This window comes from Meriones unguiculatus, chromosome 5, assembly GCF_030254825.1.
Source record: "Meriones unguiculatus strain TT.TT164.6M chromosome 5, Bangor_MerUng_6.1, whole genome shotgun sequence".
Lineage (NCBI taxonomy): Eukaryota > Metazoa > Chordata > Mammalia > Rodentia > Muridae > Meriones > Meriones unguiculatus.
The window spans coordinates 123266259-123286857 of record NC_083353.1 but is presented as its reverse complement, the minus strand read 5'-3'; the positions used below and the strand labels follow the sequence as shown (position 1 = coordinate 123286857).

General features: G+C 42.9%; 1 protein-coding gene across 4 annotated transcripts in view; it reads left to right on the top strand.

The window, feature by feature from the left end:
• Positions 1–3159: 3159 nt before the first annotated feature.
• Positions 3160–20599, top strand: part of Eps8 (epidermal growth factor receptor pathway substrate 8) — a 167165-nt gene continuing 149725 nt past the window's right edge. For 2 of the 4 annotated variants that reach the window (XM_060384327.1, XM_060384322.1), the window contains exon 1: positions 3160–3297. The gene's annotated coding sequence lies outside the window, so the exon portion shown is untranslated. Of the gene's footprint in view, positions 3298–4115; positions 4258–20599 lie in introns of those variants that run through there. The other 2 variants (XM_060384328.1, XM_060384323.1) reach the window with 1 other exon arrangement.

Genomic DNA, 20599 nt, shown 5'->3' with positions numbered 1-20599 from the left:
ACTATCAGAGTCTGAGAGGTGATGTAGAGGTTACAAAGGAAGATGATCTGCTAGTGACGTTTAGCTTGACATCATCCACCATTTTCACACACTTAGGTGTTAGATTGAAGCAATCTGAAGCTTCAAAGCATCTGAAGGCTAAACACAACAGAGTTGGTAAACACAAATACACACAAAGAGTCTTAACAAGCAGGAAACATAAACAACTGTTACAAAATAAGAGGCAAGAAGGCCAGGCATTACTAAGCGTGAACAGGTCCGGTGAGCCAAGCATTTGACGCACTCTTTGCAGTGACAGACAATAAAAGCAGTGGTAGCCAAAGGGGGATCACCTCTCTACCAGGTTATACTTCACACGACAACGATACTATTCTGAATGACAGCGCCCCTTCTCTACCTTTATCCAGAGTCTTGTATTGAGTTGTGTGTTCACAGCTCAAACTGGGCAAGGCATACAGCTCAACTAAAACACTTGCCAAGCATGCTCAAGGCCTGAGTTCAAAACGACCATACTGCAAACACGTGTGCGCGTACACATCGCACATACATGCACACGTGTGCACACGGGGGAGAGGCTGTAGGTCTACACACAGTGCTTCTTAAATGACATTCCTGCATCGGGTTAGAGGGTGGAGCTAGGCAGCGGTGTTCCCAGATACAATTCTGCAACTAAAAATGTGTACATCAAGAAAAACAAAACAATTTCTGCCCTTTCCTTTTGCGGTTTGAAAAATCTGTTACTAGCATTTGTATATTTTGGTAGCTGTACATGTGTTAACTGAACCCAATTAATGAGCATGTATATATACAACCTCATATATGTATCATGTATTTGTTAGAGACTATTTAAAAGAATAGCTATTTTGAGATATTAACAAAGGATAGCTTTGAACTCTTGGTCTTCTGGCTGTGTTGTCTTCTTCTTCTTCTTCTGATTGGTAGCAGAATAAACAGCTAAATTCAAATTGTAATGCCGGTTCAGTGGGTAACAAGACTTCCTGCTAATCTTGACATCCTGCGTTTAGCCCCTGGGACCTACATGGTGGAAGGGGAGAATTGAGTCCTAAAAGTTTTCTTCTATCTCTACAAGTCATGGCATATCTGCAAACACACACACACACACACACACACACACACACACAGAGAGACAGAAACACACGGAGGAAAAAAATGAAATAATATAAACACATTAAAAATTTTATACCAAAAAAAAATTTATACCAGAAAATTTGACATTGAAGTTTAGCAAAATTATAAACCAGATTATTTAAATGAAACAAAGAAGGCATAAACACCAAATTTATAGATATTTTATGTTTATGGTGGTAGGCTAGTATTTATATGAAATTATATAATAAAACAAAGATCAAATTAAAAGGAAAATTAAGATTTAAGAATTACAGAGAATATTAAGGTGGAAGATACAGTTTACTTTCAGTTCACTTAATATAGACCTGTTCTGACTCTAGGCAGGTTTAGGATGTCTTGCTGGAAGCTTTTCTTGGATCAAAGGACTCAGTGATCATTTTTGTTTCCTGCTGTGGGTATGTGTGTGTGCCTTGCACAATTTAAGCTAATAAAAAGCCTAAAGCTCATTTAAGTCAGGGTAAAGGTGTTTTTTGTTGTCTTGTTTTTGACAGATTTCTCTGCTGCTTGAAGACCAGTGCAAGGAGAAAAATGTTGAGGACAAGTCTCAGAACACCTTCTGTTGGCCATTTATTAACCTGCTTCTACTCTTCAACGCTTGCAATATCTGTGAGGAGCAAGAGTTATTTCATGTAAGTCCTAAGGGCAGATCTGGACCAATCCACAGCTTAAGAAGAGTTGATTTGGGGGTCATAAATCTATTCATGTAAGCTGTGGAGTAGCCAGGCCTGGATTTTAATCCTGATGTCAGTATTGACTTTGGCAAAAAGAAAGAAAATCCTGAATATCATTTTCCTAATTTTCTTAATTGGCGATTCATCCTAAGGGTTAGAGATGAGCCAAGTATGTTTCATAGTTCCTGGCATAGATCGTCAGCAAACAAGCCTAGCTACCTGCACTGTTTATCAAAGCCAGCTATTTCCAACCTCGGACATGCTCACGTGGATGCTAGACTGTTGGGAATGTCACACAAAAGACTCTGGATGAAGGCAGGAGCCTGAACTTAATCATAAAACCTATCACCACCTCCTTTTATTCTCCATCTTGGCCTGGTAAGTCAGATTCCCTTGAATGAGCTCTTGCTTGCCTCACAAAGCAGGTAGGCCCAGCTATTTAAGCCAAGTTTTTTTTAATAGTCTTTCTTGGCTTCTGCGAGTCAATTTGACCTGGAAGTTAGAAGGGCCGGGGTGTCTGGGGGCGTAGCTGTGACAAGGCAGGTATTGTAAAAGGTACGAAAACACGAGGGTCAGGAGAGAAGACTGGCAGATTCTTATTTTGTGGTTCCGGTGAACGAGCCAGGGAGCACTGAGGCGGTGAGCAGTTGTTACTGGACTAAAGAATCTCACACACTCCAAACTACACCAGGATCTTGGCAGGAGCTCTGATGAAAAAATGGGATCCAAGGCGCCCAGTGAGACGGGTCTGGGCTTGCCGGCTGCATCCAGGGACTGGGTTTTGGAGCCTCTAAAGCAGTGAGGCCCTTGGGTACCACTTGCACACTGCCCGGGTTGGGGAGATGGAAGAGACCAACCGACACAGGTCAGAGGCCGAGGGAATACCTCCCGCTGGTATCTGGGTAGGTCATAACTCCCGATTAGCATAGGTCATCAGTGGTGCCTCAGGACCTGGTCTCAGTCACCTGAGCGCTCTCTCTGCTCTCTCCGCCTGGGGCATCACCCCTGTCCAGGCGGTGCTCTGCAGACGTAGGTCAGTTCACTTGGGGGAACTGTGGACACCAGTCTGAGCACGACCTGCTGGGTGCGGTGCTCACCTTGCCCGGGGCCTCGGAGGGACCCAGTCCAGAGCCCCACGGTCCACTACAGACCCAACCGTCTTCAAGAGCCAGCAAACGGAGCCCTCTCCCGGCCGCGCGGGGCAGCGCGCGTTCCCGGCTCTCTGCTGGGCATGCGCGGCGCGCTCTGGCCGTAGCCGAGAGCGAGCAGCGCGCACACACTGCCCGGGCGGCGGGCGAGGCGGGCTCGCGGGGCGCTGGGCGCGGGGCGCGGGTTGAGCCCCGGCGGCGTGTCTGCAGCGGGGCGCGGCGGACGCCCCAGTCCGGGGCTCTGTCTCCCTCGGCCACCGGTCGCCTCGTGTCCGGGGAGGTCGCGGCACTCCCTGAGGAGTGCGGTTGGCTTGGAGGGCGGATCCGAGGTAAGAGCCCCTCGGACCTTGATGCTGGTCTCCGGGTGAGATATCCGCGGCACGGGCTCCCCTCCGGCTTTTCCGTCCCCGCCTTGGGGAGCCGGGACCCGAGACCCGAGCAGCGCCAGGCTCGGCGGCCGCTGCGGCTCACTCGGACCCTTTGCAACTGGTGTCGGCAGCCAGGTGTGCGCGGGCGCTGCCGCTCCAGCGCGTCCCCGCGCCCGCTCCACGCGTCCCGGAGCCGGGAGACCTGAGCCCCCCGCGGCCGGCTCCGCCGGGGTGGGCGCCGAGCCCTCCACCCCGCGACCCCACGCTCACCTGGGCTGCGCGGGCGTACCTGAGTTCGGCACACCTGGGCTCCCACCGCGCCTGAATGGCTTGGTTTGGGGGCTTTCAGGGCGCCTCACACCCCAGCACAAGTGAGGACCCCATTTAGGGGACCTGTTTGGGATGGGGACCCTCCCTGGTATACAGCCTCCAGCCGAGGTGGCTGGCAGTGTTTGAATAGTTGTGGATTCAGGATCACTTTCCAACACCATTTTACTTTTGGGAAGATGGCCTCTCCTCTGGCTGTCAGTAGGGCTTGGGAGGGGCTCCACACCCACCGAGAGAGACGGTGAAGGCGCCCCGTGTCTCACCACCTTCCTTTCTTTTTTTTTTTCAATGACTACTACAATACACATGCAAAATTTTTCCGCGGTTCTCTGAGCCTTGCTGTTCAAATCCTCCTCCTGCTGCCCCCAAGTGCTGCTGGCGTCTCGCCGGGGCAGGACGCCCTGGGGTTTGGACTTAAAATCCGTAGACATTTGGAGCTGGCGAGCGAGGCATTAGAAGAGGAGGCTTCCCGGAGCCAATGTTTCAGCGAATGCATGGCTGCTTTTCTTCTAAAGGTTTCACTTCTTGCCTCACACGGTAAAAGAGACAAAATAGCGAATCAGATAGTTCAGATACAACTTGGTTCAGAGACGTGTGAGTACTCTGAATTTTTATTTGGCTTTGTCACTTTGGGAAGGAGATGGAATTAGGATTCCTGGAAGGCTTTTTTTATGTTAAAAAATCCTCAAAGTAACTGTGTTGTGGGCTGTTTCTAATTTCTCTCCCTTGAAAGGATGCCATTCTAAGGCTCCCTGGGTTTTGGAACGCCTGCGCTCATTGTGTAGAATTGTAGATACTGGGACAGCAGGTCTTTGGAAATTACAGTCAATGACATCTCCCCTCACCTAGGAAAGAGTTCCTTCTTTTTTGTTTTTAAAATTGGAGATGGAGGAGGGGGGCGGGTGGAGGGAAGGAGGGTTGGTTTGCTTTCTGGGCTTGCTGCTGTGGCGGCTTTCAGTTTGCTGCTGTGGAAAATCTGTGGCTGATGAACTCGCACCATTTTGAAAGTTAAACCAGCCTAAAGGCTTGTCACTTAGACGGCTGGGTACAGTGTGTCATAAGCTAGTAAGCATATGTGAGTAGAAAGCCTTTCCTGCACAACAGCAGGGCAAGACTTTGTAAAATCCCGCCAGTCATTCGCTTCTTTCATAGCAGGAAAAAAGAAGGGAAAGAAAGTATCTTTTAAATCCAACTGCTCTGAGCTAAATGTTGCTCCCAGTATTTGAGATGCCTACTTTGTCACTTTTCTTTCACTGTCCAGTGTCATTGGGTATCATTATAATGGCAAGTTATCCTTCTATTAACAGTGGGAAAAACTTTAAGTGAACTCCTCTTTAGGGTGATTTAAAAAAAAATCCATAACAGGAAAGTGGTCTTTAATTTTGAACACTTTGCTTATTTGTGGTCAAAGGTAAAGGGTTCATTTTGTGTGCATATCTAGCTTTATCTTGATTTAATCTACACTCATTCTTTTCAGCCTTCAGTACTTTGTAACTCTGACACACAAGCTGCTGCTATGTGCTGTTAGTGATTTTATTTTAAAATCCTATATTACACCTCTTTTCATGTCCTCCTCTTTAGTCTTCTGAGTCTCCTCTCCATTCACCTGTTTTTATCTTAAAACCTAAATTCATTTGAGCCAGGTTTGAGTAAGAAACTATAAATTCCAGATTCAAAGCTGTTTTGTTCCTTGGTTTTATTGGCTGAGTTTTAGCACTAACTTCATTTATGTAAATTTTAGGTTGGCTTTCCCAAGTTGTATTAAAACACATTTGGTCATTTTTGTCTCAGGGCAAAACAACCAGAGTATAGCTTATAAACTTTGAGCCATCTGCAGGGGTATCAGAGAGGAAGGAACTTTAGCCAAAGTGCTCTGGCTATACAGTGAATACATCCCTGCTGGGAATTGCTGCACCAAATTGTTTGCAGCTGCGAGGGACTGAAACTATTTTTCTTAAGAAACACTGTAGTGGAGTCCTTGCAAACAACCGAACTGAGTATTTACAAGAAATGTGTGTGTGTGTGTGTGTGTGTGTGTGTGTGTGTGTGTGGTCTTCAGGTCAGCACTGTAGCATCTTCAGGCTTTCTCAGCTACATTCCGAAGTGGGACTTTAAAACAGACCAGAGGGCCTGGGGAGATGACTGAGTGGGTAAAACGCTTGCCAATTCAGGATGAGTTCAGACCCTGCGCACCCACATAAAAAGCTGGGCATGCCTCTGCAGTCCCAGGGCTGGGGTGCAGAGGGTGGATACTGGGGACTTGCTAGCCAGCCAGTCTACTTCAGATGGCAAGCACTACAGTCAGGTATATACATGCATGCGCACACAATACGCGTGCTCTCTCACACACACACACACACACACACACTTTCTAAAAATAAAAATACTAAATGAATACTGAAAGTGGTCTTTAAGCTATTTATATGGTAGGAAAAAAAGCACAGCAATGGTACGGGGGCTTTACAACAACTGTTAACATCTTGTGTTAGTATTGGCTGCACTGAATGGATTGTTATTGGTGTCGTATTATTAGCTGTGGATCATACTTTGTTTGTATGTCTTTTTCTCTTGCTTTCTGGTGAGTGAACCCGAGGTCTCCAGAGCTCTACTGCTGAGCCATACCCCAGCCCTCCCTCGTTCTAATTTAATGCCTGTTTCCTATCTCAAGACCCACCCGTCAGAACACTAGTTACATTTAATTGTCACAGTCTCTTCAGTTTCAACTGGCTCTGGTCTTTTCTCAGGTTTTCTTTCTTTCTTTTTTTCCTCCCTTTCTTCCTTCTTTCTTTCTTTCTTTTTTTTTTTTTTGGACAATTTTGACCATTTTGAGGATTCCTGGTCATATAGTTTATAGTGCTGTGCTTTTTCCCCTTTGAATTTGTCTTTTGTTTGTCCCAGGGTTAGGCTGCAACTATGCACACCTTTGATCCCAGCACTAGGAAAGCTCAGGCAGAAAGATAGCAGGTTCGAGGCCAACCTGGCTACACAGTGAGGCCCTATCTTAGTCAGGGTTACTATTGCTGTGATGAAGCATCATGACCAAAAGCAAGTTGAGGAGGAAAGGGTTTATTTGGCATCTGCTTCCTCATCACTGCTCATCACTGAAGGAAGCCCAAAGGTGGCCCCACCCACACTGGAACGAGCCCTCCCAGATCACTCGCTAACAAACAAAATGCTGAACCGGCTTGCCTATATCCCTATCTTATGGAAGCATTTTCTCAATTGAGGCTCCCTCCTCTCTGATGACTCTGGCCACCTCAAGATGAATATAAACTAGCCAGGACAGACCTTGTCACAAAACAAGGAAACTCAGCCATTGTGGGCTTTGGATCGGAAGAGGAGAGGAGCAGGGCAAAGTGCCTTTTCTGTCATAGACCACAGTCCACACCATCTGCAGGGTTATCGGACTCATCTTGATCACTGGCTGAGATAGCATTTGTCAGTTTATTTTCTGCTGCTAAGTTCCTGGTCTTTTCTTTTCCATTCCCTCCTCTTGGGAAGGAGTCTCCTAGCACAGCCTGTGTGGATATAAGGAGCGGAGACTTAGAACCCCTCCTTTTCCCTGAGGGTGGAATATCTCTCTACAGCTATCTGTTATTTATGGATTGAATATAAAACCAGCCACGACAGACCACAAAATGAGGAAACACGGCCATTGTGGGTTTTGGATTGGAAGATGACCTGGGCAAATTGGCCTTTCCATCACAGATCACAGTCCGTACTCTTATCAGGCTCATGGGAGATTTTTCTCTTTTCCTTCACTTAGTTACTTGGTCGTTTACGTATAAATCTGAATTCCTGAATACTTACTCTAGTCTTTGGGCTAGGCTCTAGTACTTTTGAAGCTCAGAGCCTTCAGCTTGCTTCTTAAATTCCTATCAATGTAGTTTGTTTATTTATTTATTTTTTTTTAAAAAAGCATTATCTTTATAAGATGCTCTAGGCTCTTCTTCTGTAGTTCCTGTTGAGAATCAGCCATCTCATCTAGGAATTGGGTCCCTATGGTTTGGCACTTTTGTTGGAAAGCCAGATCTGACCCAGGAGTGATGGCATAGGCCTGTAATGCTAGCACTCTGGAGGCAGATGTGGAAGAATTATGAGTTCAAGGTTGACTTGAGCTATACTTTGAAAGGTGCAAAGGTCTGGGTACTATGTTAATGAAATGACTTAATTTCAGGCTCCCTTGTGAGAAGTAAGAAAATACATTTGTGATAGAGATTTAGATATAAACACGTCTGTGTATGTATATATATTTGTATACATGTGTATACCTATATTAAAGTAAACATGTGTTCGTACTGGTATAATACTGACTGTAATATGTATCATTGCAGTTTATTCCCCACCTATTTGGACACTTCCTGCAGCAATGAAGAGAAACCTGGCTCCATTCCTGTTTTCTTAATTGTTCATTTTCATTATACAAGTGTAACAGTATTGATAACCTTTGATAACATGAGAAACCACTTTGCCAGCTGGAGCCCAGTGCCTTTTGCCTTTCACCCGTTCTCAAAGAGAGCTAGCTAAGTATTTCTGCCTTCTAGCCCCTTTCAGGAGATGGTTATGCACACTCTAGTCACATTCTTATGTCACAGTCTGCTTTCCTTCTTGGGATCCCTTGACCTTATAATTTCTCTTCTTATACATACTAAAATTAATCCTTCATCGTTCTTAAAGTTCTGTGGGATTGACATGCCTATCTTGACAGTATCATATCAAATAATTTGACATATTAAAGTTTTCTATCTTTTAGCCATCATTTCCCTTGTCTCTTCCTTTTGAAAATCAGTGACTTTTATAATCTGTATAGGTTTACTTTTTCCTAGATGTCATGTGACTTTCCTGTACTGGTGCCTTTCCCTTCACAATACGTATTTAAGGGCTGTCCATGTCCTCTATACTTCAACAGCTCATGTGTTATTATTTTGTTTTGGTGTTTGGGTGTTTTAGCTACACCCATATCTGTGTGTCATGTGTGTGCCTTATGCTTGCAGAAATCAGAAGAGGGTGTCAGATCCCCCTGAAAGCGGAGTTATATGTTGTGAAATTGCTGTGTGAGTGCTGAGAATTGAACCTGCATCCACGGGAGGAGCAGCTGGTGCTCTTAACCACCAAGCCATCTCTCCATCCCCTGCTCAAAACCACCATCTTACTGCCCTGAGATGACACGTTTCAGCTGAATCATCTGTGGAAGGAGGGACATCTTGGGTGCGTCCAGTCTCTTGCAATGATGAATAAAACTGCTTTGGCCATTCGTGTGGGGCTTTGGGGTAGACATAAGTACTGAAACAATTGCATGCCTGTAACTGTCATGGCTGATCACAGGATAGGATCATGGTTGTCTCTATCAGACATTTCAGACTGCTGCTCTTGCATTCATACCAGCAACATCTCGATTCTGATCATTTCATTTCCTGAATAGCACTTCTTTTTGAGGTTATTTATTCCAATAACTGAATAGTAATATCTTATTGTTATTTTGTCACCCCCTAATAACATTCATGCGTTAGCATCCGTTCACATATTTCTGTTTATGCATTTTCGATGAGAAGGTTTCTGTTTAATTCTTTTGCCTACTTTTTATTTTTAAAGCTTTATTATTTTTTTTATTATTTAACTCAGGTGCCTATATGTCTTCGTGTGAATATGTGCCTGAGTGCAGGTACCTGTGGAAGCCAGAGGCCTCGATCCCTTGGAGCTGGGGTTATAGTGGTTGTGCAAGCTTGATGTCGTGATGGGAATTGATCTCGGATTCTTTGTAAAAGGAACACCCATTCTTAATTGCCGAGGCAGCCTTTTGCCTAATTCTTAATGAGCTTTTGATATTGTTTAGAGTTTTAAGAGTTTTAAAATTAAAGAAAAACTTTTTTTTTTCAGAGCTGGAGAGTGAACCAGAATCTTACATATGCCTGGCATTTTCTGATTTATGTGCCAGCCCCTAAGAGCTTTGTAAAATCTGTTTGTAATAAGCACCTTTTCAAATGTGTTTTGCAAATATTTTCTTCTAGATCGTCTAATGCTGTTATTTCTCTTGCCAGAGGAAATGTTTGATTGTTGAATTCTGAATCTCTTGATGTCAAGGACCTGGGTCTCAGCTGTGTGTCTAATTAGGCATGTGACATCATGTGGGACACATACCCAGAGATCAGAGCAGGAATGACAGTGGGCACATCACAGAATGTGAGACACACACCAGAACAATAGTAGATCTACTGCATGCAATTGATGTAGAGGGTGGGAAGTGGAAAAGAATGTGTGTGTGTGTGTGTGTGTGTGTGTGTGTGTGTTCTTTCCAGTGCAGTCAGAAAGGAGAGGCTCCTTCTAGCCAAGGATATCAGAAATGGCTCATTGGATGACTTTTGGAGGCCAAGAGTGAGTGTCCTGGGTGGAACCGAGGCATTCCTGGCAGAGGGTTGGATAGTTTGTCCAGTGTCGAGTGGATCAAAGTGATGGGTGTGGTGAAAACTGTGGACATTCTCACACCCAGAACTGACAGAAGACTAGATGGCCAGTTGTGTTCCATTATTATTTTCAGCAGTATGAAACCATTCATTACAGTGCATAGGGAAGAACGGGACTATCAAAGCTGTAGAAGAATGGCCTGTGTCTTCTCTTTTAATCACAGGGCTTTCTGAAACTTGTCCTTTCTAGAGGGCTGTGTGCTTTTTCAGCCCTGTCATTCTTGGTGACGGGGACTAGTACTTGGGAAAGTGAAATTGGGGATTTCATGTCAAACCATTCTTACACTTAATAGCAGATCAACTTAAGTATATAATTGGTGACAAAGGCCATGAACACTTTCTCACAGAATCTGACAACTACACCTAAGAACATCCTACCAAGGTGATTTGTTAAATGAAGTGTGCATTTGGTAAGAGGTCAGGTTTTGATTGTTTAAGGTTAGGTGTTTAATATAAGACAAGAAAAAATAATGATCAATAAAAGTTCATACTTAAAAAGGAAAGAAAAGTATTTGAAAGTCTCTCACAGAAGGGTTTTTGTATTTAGTTTTATTTAGAAGCAGACTAATCTTTATTCTCCAAAAAAACAAAACAAAACAAAACAAAAAAGGGTTCATGTATTGGCTGCTTGAGGGCCTAATAGAACACCAAAGTGTTTCCAGAGCCTGAAATACACTTGCAGTCTTAAACTAATGTGTCCAGATTGCTCTGGCATTCGTGTTTCATGACATTGTAATTGTTTATAGTGTTTTCTTTAGAGAGTAAGATGTTGAAAACAGTTTACATGAAAGAATAAGGCCATAAAGGAAAGTAAGTGTGAATCTGTTTCTGTTTCTTGAAAATGTATTGTTTGTATGTATGTATGTATGTATGTATGTATATATATATATATATATATATATATATATATGTTTGTTTGTTTATTTTCAAGACAGTTTCTTTGTGTAGCCTTGGCTATCCTGAAATTTGTTTCATAGACCAGATGGCCGTGAACTCAAGATCTATCTGCCTCCCTCTGTCTGATGAGTGCTGGCCTTAAAGGTGTGCACCACTACCATGCAACTACTTTTAATGGATTTTATCCTGGTTTTCTGTAAGAGTTCTGTCTTTCAAGGGTGATGCTGAGCTTAGATGAATGTCGTGTCTGATGGTTTTATGTTCTTCACCTTCACATTTTCATTTATATATTCCAGTATGTGTGAGTACACACAGCAGCGTGTGTTTGGAGATCAGAGGACAACTTTCTGGAGTTGGTTCTCTCCTTCTACCAGGTGACTTCCAGGTGTGGCGCTCAGGTCACCAGGCTTGACAGAAAGTGCCTTTATCCACCACGCCATCTCACTGGACTGACCTTGACTTGGTCATTTGTTTGTTGCTTGTTTGTTTTTTCGAGACAGGCTTTTTCTATGTAGCCCTGGTGTCCTGGAATTCTCCCTGTAGATCAGACCAGGCTGTCCTCCAACTTAAAGATCCACCTGCCTCTGCCTCCCCCAGTGCTGGGATTAAAGGCCCGTGTCACTCCTACCTCGCTTCACTTTTAAAATGTAAAGGAAAATACAGTTGTGAGGCTAGAGAAAACACTTGCCTGAACTGTGAGCAAAGGTCTGTCACTTTAAACTGCTCTGCTTTCTTTGGAGGCTGGAGGAGGGGCCTGGACATCTTGAAAGTCAGTAAGTGTCTTCTGAGAAGACATGCAAGGCCCACACTTGACTGTTCGTCTATGTATAGAAGATTCACTTAATTACTGTGTCCATGTGGACCGTTTTGTCTGAAGTAACCATGTGCTCAGTTTTGTGTGTGTTCCCACATGTGAGTAATCTCCAGCCAGCCCTTCTTCCCAGTGCATCTTAAAAACTTTATAATGGCAAACTATTCTCTCTCTCTCTCAGTCCCTCTACACACACACACACACACACACACACACACACACACACATACACATATATACTGTAGAGTCTATATATACATATATATGTATTTAAAACTATTCCTTTGCATTGAGTTTTCTGTATGACTTTATTGTGTTTATCTGCATCATCAAAACTGCTACTATAGAATCTATTTCTAACACTGTTAATTGTAGTCCTTTTCATTCTTTCTCTACACACACTCATATACCCATATAAATCTCTCTTTTACACACATACTCTTTCACATACACACACTATCTCACACACACATACACTCATACACACTCTCACACACATACTCTGTCTCTCTCACACACACACATACACACACACACACTTAAAAACTGACATATTTTACCAAGACCCTTGTAGTCAAGAGGGAACACTGCTATTCATTCTTTCATTTAGCTGTTCTTTGGGGCTTTGCTATCTTCTGAATAATTGAAAAGCAATGGAATTCTTTCTGTGATAAAAATCTGGCCATTGGGCCAATTCTTGTCACGTTCTTCACACGATACTCACTCATGTAAAGCTGCCCAGCTGATGCACATAACTGAAGAACGTCTATTGGATTGCTTTTGTCCATTGAGCAAAATGACTCTTGGCAGATTTTTTATGTGCAGTAACTCATGGATTTGCCTAAATTATTGTCAACTTTCCTTTTAAATGAACAGTGTGTGAAGCCAAGCCTGAACAACAGTGTTTAACGACTAACAGACAAGGGGCTGGCAAGACGCCTCAGCAGGTAAAGGCACCAGTCGCCAGGGCTGATGGGTGACCTGAGTTCAACCCTGGGATTCTCGTGACAGAAGGAGAGAACTGACTCTCCCCAGTTGTCCTGTAACGTCTACCTGTGCGTTGTGTCACATCTGTGTGCACAGGCACAGAAACACACATATGACATAACTACATACAAAAAAAATTCCAGACAAAATAAGCCAGATAACTTCACTGAAGCTTAGGAACCATCGGGCTCATTTTTTGGTACATTAGTGTGTTTACTGTCTTTGTAAAATTAGTGGGTGGGTTGGGATGTCATATTTCTTTTTATATTACTTCAGTTTTTTACATTTCTTTGCCAGACAAAGTTTAAAGTTGTAGCACCGCTTACTCCAAAATTCTTGCACTTAGCCACATTCCGCAGCTCATCTTTATCTTAAGCCTTGCTGTGGCCATCATCTTGCAAAGAAAATGGCCCTATAAAAATCTCGTAATTGATAGATGATTCTGTGCATTCCCGCACCACACTTTTTCCATCCTTCAGCCCCTGTCTCCAGCAGCCTTCCTCAACCCTCAAGAGATTGCAGTCGGAAGTGTAATTTTCCTAATTTTGATATCCTTTCCTATTACCGCCGACCTTTCTCAGACTGGTGAGACCTTGGTCATAGAGCAGCCCTTCTGAATGAAGGAGACATTCATGGTGGTTGTGACAGACAGGGTCATGTTTAGGCAGCTAAGAATCGAAACAAAGAGCTGATTGAAGCCTTCACTTCCTTCCATCTTACTTGGATGGTAAGGAGGTTATTTTGCAAATAGCAGAATCTCATTATAATAAGTTAAATCCTGTCCAGCATAAATGTGTTAGTGGTACTTTCACCAGGATGGATTTTGTATGAACAAGACAGGGACTTACTGCTTAGCCCTGGCTGGACAGGAACTGTCTATAGACCAGGCTGGCCTGGACTCACAGAGATCCACTTAACTCTGCCTTCCCAGGGCTGAGATTCAAGGCTTGCACTACCATGCTGGTCTCCAGAATGAATCTTACTACCACTCGGTTTCTATGCTAATTAGAAAGATTTGCTATATGTACGTGTGTGTGTGTGTTTGTGTGTGTGTACTCACAATTTTTTATAGGAGTCCTTTATCACTATAAGGAATTTTAGAATTTAAATTGAGATAGATCTCAAGTGGGATTATTTACTAAGAGGATACTCCACGTTACTGGAAAAGCTTTTCAAACAGGAGTGGCAATCCATAGTACCTCCTGGACTCATCCCCTACTCCTGTATCTCTTATCTATGGTTTGTTCTATTTTCTCTCACTGCCAGACAGTTAATGGAACAGTTGAAATGCGATTTTGTCAGCTCTTGCTGAACCAAAAGGTAAAAGACCTAAAGATACAGAGTGATTTAATTCACTAGGTATCAGTTATTATTTTGTGTTACTTTATGGTCTTCAGGGTCATCGATATAATCAAGCTATTGCTATCTTGAAATCGGAAAGTTTAAATAAGATTCTGAGCCAGTGGTTCAAGTGGTAGTGAGAGGAGTCTGGTAGAGCTGTACAAGCCCAAAGCCATTTTAGCTTATTACCCTGTCCTTGTGCTGTCTCGGCACCTTGACTGTATGTTGTAAGAAACAATGTTATTTGATGTAAGACTATATTAAATATTTATTCAGTAAATAAAGACAAGATAAAAGGGCTTTGAGTTCAAAGCACGGACATAGTTATCCTTGGAAAAACGTAGCATCTTGCTATTTCTGAATAATGACCTTGACTTTATAAGGCCACTGGGCCATTTGGGCCTTCGGAGGAAAGGGAGCTTGCATCTCCCTAGTAGGCAGTCTTGCGTTATGTGAGCTCCTGAAGAGTGTGGATGTGAATCTGGAGTGAAGTTTTTCAGGTTAGTTAATCCAAGCCTGCAGCCCCCACCTTCCACCCACTCCACCCCTTTAATGGAGGGTCTAGATTTCTACAGAGAGTCAGAACACAGCCTAACTTTAGGACCAGCAGAATAACTTCAGCTGGGAAAAATTTTTTTAAAAGCTTTTAGTTGTGAAAATGTAAAATTTTTTTAAAGGCTTTCAGTATAATCCTACTTTTTAAACGCTCTTGCTCGATTTTTAAATATTACTCTTCTCTAATCTTGAGAGTTTCACACACTGTACAAAGAAACATGGTCTTATCTACCTGTTTCTCCCTTCAACTTCTCTTAAGACTCTCTCTTAACCCCCTTTAAATAACCCACTACACCTAGTTAGTGCTGCTGATCTGTGTATGGGTGTGGGATCATCCACGGGAATATGGGAAACCTGTCAGTGGCCACACATTAAAAAGAGAATGATTCTCTCTCTCCCAGCAGCTTTCAGCTGTCAATATCTTCAGTAAGGCTTGAATTTGGTTGGATGGATCTTGTGGAAGTCTTATGCAGCTGCTTTGAGTTTGTGACTGTGGTATCCAGTGATGCCCCGAAGACAGCATTTTATTGCTGAGTGTTTCATTTTTTTTCTTTCTTTCTTTTATTCTTTCTTTCTTTTCTCCTTCCTTCCTTCCTTCCTTCCTTCCTTCCTTCCTTCCTTCCTTCCTTCCCTCTTTTTTTGCTTTTCTTTTCTTTTTCTTTTTTTTTTTTTTTTAATGCTTTTGCCTGGAACTAGGTATATATATAACAGGCTGTCCTTAAACTCACAGAGGTCCAGACACACACCTGTCTCTGCTGTGGAATGCTGGTAATAAAGGTGTGCTCCACCACACCTGACCTTGTATGGTTTGTTTGTTTGTTTGCTTTTTGACTGGATTCTTTATAGTATAATCCTGTGGTACAGATGACATTTTCACACTATTTATTTATTCATTGATTCATTTATTCATTCATTTGTTGTGTGCATGCATGCCATCGCCCTTGTGTGGAGATCAACAACAACTTGCAGGCATTATTTCTGTCCTTCCCTCCTGTGGGCTCTAGGGATGGAAGTGAGGCGTTTAGGTTTGGGAGCGAGTGCCTTTACTCAATGAGCTGTCTCACTGCCCAAACAGTATTTTAAAAAGAGAATTGTAGAAGAGAACTAGGAATGTGTGTGCGTGCATTCATGCATGTATACGTGTGTGTGTTTGTGTGTGTTCAATAGAAAGAAAGATTTACTTAGTACCCTGCAGAGAGCAGCGGGCTGAATAGTGACGCGAGCGTTCCAGGACGCACATGCACCCTGAATCCCATAAACTGCCTGTGGAACCAGCCTCATTTCTATTAGATTAGAGATTGGCTTGGTGGTAGATCCATCGGTTTAATGCAGCCAGTGTAATTTCTTGATCTTACCGTTCACTAATGTAGCTTTATCTGGTAGGAGATAGTTTTGTTTTGGTTAATGAGATTTATCCACCAACAGGAAAATGCTGAGAAATTGCATAGGTGCAGTAAGTGAGCACAGTGTGTAGCTAACAGCATGGGCACTGTTCTTGACAGGTGTTACTTGGTCGGCTGTGGCAGACCCTTTTGCGCTGTTTTTTTGTGCGTGTGTGTTTGTCTGTTTTTGAGTCAAGGTCTCATGTATCTGGCTTTAAATTTGTGACGTAGCTGAGGATGACTCTGAACTCTTTATCCTCCTGACTCCCCCTTTCACGTGCTCAGATTGTGAGCGTGTGCCACCACGCCTGGCTAAAGCCTTACGTATGTTGAAGGAAGCATGGAAATCATGAAAGAAGATGTGGGCATGGTGGTGGAGACTTATAATCCTGGAATTTGGGAAGTTGAGACAGGGGACTACCTGTGAGTTTGATGTGAGCCTGGTGCATAGAGTAAGCCTCGAGGAACATTTATTATTTTTTTTAAAAAAGAAACATCACTATCCATGTAAATGGTCAAAATTATGGAAAATGTAGCATAAACTTTTCCTGGCTTCTCCCTTTTTCTCCTCGATTATATTCACATTTTTCTTGTTAAATATCCAAATACTGGCCCTTGGTTTTTCTAGGTGAATTGATACCATAGACTCTAAAGTCAGCCCCTTTTCAAATGATATGCAGATTTACCATGAGCTCACAAGGAGTATTTGTTGTTGAAGATTGCATGGGAAAATGTCTGCATACCATTATTCTTCTAGGGGCAAGCTCTTAAGACCTTCAGCTATTAAGGTCAGCTTAATATCAGAGCAGACAAGTATAACGGTGTTGTTTTTATATACGCTGTTCAGATTTCTCCTGGAAAACTTGGGCACAAAGAAGTCTTTATTCCTAAGGTGAAGTCATGCCAGAGATTTCAGGCTGGTTGGAGAGTGTAAAACTTTTGGGGATGGGAAATGTAGATTATCTTAAAATGTGAATGGGAGTAACTTTAACATGGCCACGTGCATTGCAAACCTGTAAAATCTCTTTTGCAAGAAAGGAGAAAGAGGTGCCTGTCTCTTCCTTCCTTGGAGTCAAGCCTTTCTGACACACCTCTCAAATTACAAACTGTGGAAAGGATCCCACAGTGCCCTTGGCTCATGTGTGTTTCTAGTTAGATGCTATGAATGAAAGATTCATAACTATCCATTTCAAAAGCATTTTTATTTGCATTGCAGAGACCTTCATTGTTTGGTAGCAGGATCGGCGATTCTTTTTATCTCTTGTCTGTCTGTGTGGATTGGATCATGTTGACCAAGGAACTTAAAAAACAAAACAAAACAAGAAAACAACACCTCTGTGTCCAGAGAAGATTCTAAATAAGCATTTATTGACTTTTTCGACTGGTGTGTTGGCCGTGGGAGGAGGGAAGCGCCCAAGTTTTTTTCCTGTGTATTTTTGTCTCTGTGCCAGAAAGCTTCGCTAACCTTTCTCTTATCCTGCCTACTGGGCATTGAACACAGTATCACAGGGAGGCGGAAGTCATACAGAGTTGCCAGACAGATGGTGGGACTCCCTGTGGCAACCCCGTGACCTAATTTCCCAAGCTCTGTGCACCTAACTGGAGCGTTCCAAGCCTCACTGCTTGCTTCAGGGGTTAGGCTTGCCAGTTGAGGATGGTAAGGGGGGAAGAGAGAGATGGTGACAGAGAGCATCTCTGTGGGTGATCACCCATATAGTATCTCCTTTGTAAGGGACACTGGGATTCATTATTGCTCATTCTGCTCAGTCCTTATTTGTGCCTCATCGGCACTGCAGGATCTTTTTAAATAAACAATCAATTAACATGATTGTTTTTGAAGTTTTTATTTTTATTTATTATTTTTATTTTCATTGTATTATTTTAAAATTATTTTTATTTTTATTAATTACAGTTTATTCACTTTGCATCCCCCCCTTGTACCTCCCTTCCTTCTCCCCTACCAATCCCACCCTCCCTCTTCCTCACCCCTGTCCCTCTCCCAGTCCACTGATAAGGGAGGTCCGCCTCCCCTTCCCTCTGATCCTAGTCTATCAGGTCTCATCAGGAGTGGCTGTATTGTCTTCTTTTGTGGCCTGGTAAGGCTGCTCCTCCAGCAGGGGGAAGTGATCAAAGAGCAGGCCAATCAGTTCATGTCAGAGACAGTCCCTGTCCCCATTATTATGGAGGTCCTGTTCCCTGTTTTCTCCTTCCTCCAATATCCATCCTCTTTGCCTTTCTGAATGGGGATTGAGCATCTTAGCCAGAGTCCTCCTTCCTGATCAGCTTCCTTAGGTGTAAAGATTTTAGTATTTTTTTTAATTAAAACATTTTTTTTTTACAATATATTCTGATTATGGCTCCCCCTCAACTCCTGCCACATAACAGTCATCTTCCCATTCTCCCAAATCCACATCCTTTCTTGGTCTTTGTCATTAGGAAGCAAACAAGCATCTTGAAGGAAGGAAGGAAGGAAGGAAGGAAAGAAAGAAAGAAAGAAAGAAAGAAAGAAAGAAAGAAAGAAAGGGGGAAGTAACAATAAAATAGATAAAATGAAAACTAACAGACCTGAATAGGACAAACACAGAGAGAAGGTAGTGTGTGACTGTTCTGGGAGAAATGGTGGAGTCATTTCTTTGCTTCTCATCTGTAGTGAATTCATTTGACAATTGCTCAATTACCCAACTAAGATGAAGAAGTGTTTTTTTTTTTTTCGTTTAAAAAGTATTAATAAATATGTGTAATGGATTTCAATGAGATTTTATAGCCATTGTAATAAAGCGGCAGGAAGACAGGCTCTATGGGAGTTATAACTTCTCTTTGGCCTCACTGCGTCTGTGGGCTAATGCACACAAGTCATCTTTCTTCACACATATTTGGTTCGTCTCCCGTGTTCTGTCAGAATAATGCTGTCCTGAGGTTGTTTGCTGGTGGGCGTGATAACATGGGTGTAGACTATGACAGTTAGATGGATTTGCATGTTCTTTCTCATAAGCATTTGTCCTTAGAACACTTATATAGTCCTATGCCATCCTGACTGACTCTCTTCCCACCTCTAAGACTTTATGCTCTCTCTTCAGTATCCCTTGAAGAAGCTGCTGAGCTGTGTGTATTTAACTTGTCTCCCTTCCTTCAGGGACTTGTAACCTGCTTACACATCTTACTACCAAGCATTAGACTATCTATTCATTTCCTTGTCTTCGGAGATGACTGTAGTTCTGTGGCCTAAGAATTGCCTCCTGACTTTCAGCTATCATCAAGAGAGTTTTTGATGATTAAAATGGATTCTATTTAAATGTAATTTTAAAATTTAAACCCCTGTCATTTGTAATCAGAGTTGGCTTAAATGTTACTTCTCTTTCATGGGAATGACTCTAAGAACAGAAAGCTCCTGGTGTCCCCTGGCATGACACTTTGCTCTTCTGGAATGGATTTGCTTTTCTTCATGTTCCCGGCTTCCTAAGGAGCCCAGACCTGTCTCCATATTTTTGCTTCTCCCCAGTTACTTAGCACAGGAGGTCTGCTGTCTCAGCTCATGCCTCTGTGGTACCTGCACCGTTTAACGGTACATCATGTGGTTTCATCTTACTCAGTTTTATTAAAGTGTCTACCTTAAGCTTTTGCTCTTCATTGAATTTCCATCATCTAGAGTTTCCAGTATTTTCTAGATCTGTCTGCTGAAGGAATGTATGATGTAACCATATTTACCACTGTTCAAAGTCAGCATTCTCTTCCTTTGGCTCTTTGGTGCTCTTTGGCTCTTTGCTGGCTCCCATCTACCGCTGTTATCCATCTACACTTAGATGTTATTTCAGAAGCTGCTTGGATAGAATGGGTATCTAAAAGCTGAGGGGAGTGAAACTCTGCTCCAGGAAGTTCTACCACCATCTGTTGGTACTGCTACAGTGGATGGTGGGAGGGAGACTTTTTTTTTTTTGGTCTCAGTTAATGAATTTGTGCATTATCTAAGCACATTGTCACAAGCTGAGAAGTGTCTGGAATTCTTTACTCAGGCCTTATCTTATTTTCATGAAGCATTCTTTGTTTCATGCCCTTTTAAGAAGATTTCAGACCCACATTGTTTCGATCACAACACTGACTCAGTTTCTTATCTAGAGCCCATGGCTTTTTCCTGAGAAATGACCCTTCACTTCTCACAGAGTCCAAATGTAGGGCGTCACATTAGCCCAAATAAAGTCATTTTCCCATCCCAGGTCCCTATTTTGCTCTATTCCTCCGTATGAAGCTGGTGTTCCTAAAATGACAACGCCAGGCGTCTGGATTTTCCCAAACCCGGCTCCTTCATTTACCTATCATTGGGTTCCTCCTGTGAGTAGGCCATTACTAAACCCCGTTGACTCCTCTTCCAATATGGCCCACAGCTCACATGCCACTGCCCCATTTTCCTGCCAGTCAACTCATGCTTCTGCCTTGCAGGACACACTTTGCTGGTTTCATGTGTCTTTCCAAAGTCAGTCTCATCTGTCTCTTTCTTGCTCACAAAG